This window comes from Crocuta crocuta, unplaced genomic scaffold (assembly GCF_008692635.1).
Source record: "Crocuta crocuta isolate KB4526 unplaced genomic scaffold, BGI_CrCroc_1.0 scaffold1135, whole genome shotgun sequence".
In the NCBI taxonomy this organism is placed as follows: Eukaryota; Metazoa; Chordata; class Mammalia; order Carnivora; family Hyaenidae; genus Crocuta; species Crocuta crocuta.
This window is the reverse complement of record NW_027530861.1, coordinates 15,004-16,832: the sequence shown is the minus strand read 5'-3', so window position 1 is coordinate 16,832 and position 1,829 is coordinate 15,004.

Here is a 1,829-nt window from a genome sequence, read left to right as displayed (position 1 = left end):
TTTCTGTATTTCAACCTACTTTCTATTGAAGCTGATTCTTATAGACAGTATATAGTTGGCTTTTGCTTTTTTAGCCAGGATGACAACTCTATCTTTTAATGAGGGTGATCACACCATTTATATTTAATGTAATCATTTATATGATTACATTTAAAGTTACTGTTTACTCTTTTCTATGGATCCCATCTGTTTTTGGTTTCTTTTGCTTTTTATTCCTGCTCTTGGATTGATTTAGTACATTTTATTATTTTTGGGGGGGATAAATACTTACAACTCTTGTTTTGTTATTTTAGTAGTTGTTTAATGGTTGGTAGTGTGGATCTTTCAGTTATCACAGTCTATCTTCAAATGATATTATGTGATTTCATGACTAATATAAAAACCTTACAATAAATAGTGTACTTCCCCATTGTTCTCCTCCTGGCCTTTGTGCTATTGTGTTCATACATTTTACTTTTAGCACGCCAAATTATTTTTTTGTTTAAATTACCAATTGTCTCTTTTATTGAAATATAGATCATGTAATATTAAATTATAGAGTGACTCAACATTTATATACATTATGAAATGCTCACCACAATAAGTGTTTTTTTCAGTATTATTGACTATATTAACTCTGCTGTACTTTTCATCTGGTGACTTATTTATTTTATAACTGGAAATTTTTACCTCTTAATCCTTTTCACTCATTTTGTCCATATCCCCAGTTTGTTCTCCATATTTATGAGTGTTTTCCCTTTTTGTTGTTGTTTGTTCATTTTTTTTTAAATAGTTTTTTAAATTTTTATTTAAATTCAAGTTAGTTGACATACAGTGTAGTAGTGTTTTGAGGAGTAGAATTTAACGATTCATCACTTACATATAACACCCAGTGCTCATCCCAACAAGTGCCCTCCTTAATGCCCATCACCCATTTCGCCCATCCTCCCACCCATCTCTTCTCCAGCCACCCTCAGTTTGTTCTTTACATTTAAGAGTCTCTTATGATTTGCCTCCCTCTCTGTTTTTATCTTATTCTCTTTTTCCTTCCTTTCCCTTATGTTCATGTGTTTTGTTTCTTAAATTCCACAAATGAGTGAAATCATATTTGTCTTTCTCTGACTGGCTTATTTTGCTTAGCATAATACACTCTAGTTCCATCCACCTTGTGTTGCAAACAGCAAGATTTCATTCTTTTGGATCACTGAGTAATACTCCATTGTATATATATTACCACATATTCTTTATCCATTCATCAATTGATGGACATTTGGGCTCTTTCCATAATTTGGCCACTCTTGATAGTGCTGCTATAAATATTGGGGTGCACATGCCCCTTCAAATTAGCATTTTTGTATCCTTTGGGTAAATGCCTAGTAGTACAATTGCTGGGTTGTAGGGTAGTTCTATTTTTAGCTTTGTGAAGAACCTCCATACTGTTTTTCAGAGTGGCTACAGCAGTTTGCATTCCCACCGACAGCACAAAAGGGTTCCCCTTTCTCCACAGCCTTGCCAACGTCTTTTGTTTCCTGACTTACTAATTTGAGAAACATGTAAGATGGTGTCTCATCATGATTTTGATTTGTATCTATGATGGGTGATGTTGAGCATCTTATCGGTGTCTGTTAGCCATCTGGACGTCTTCTTTGAAAAAGTGTCTCTTCATGTCTTCTGCCCCTTTATTAACTGGATTATATATTGATTTTTGAGTTGAATTCCTTATATATTTTGGGTACTAGCCCTTTATCAGATATGTCATTTGCAAATATTTTCTCCCATTTCATCAGTTGCCATTTAGTTTTGTTGATTGTTTCCTTTCCTGTGCAGCTTTTTATCTTTTTTTTTTTTTT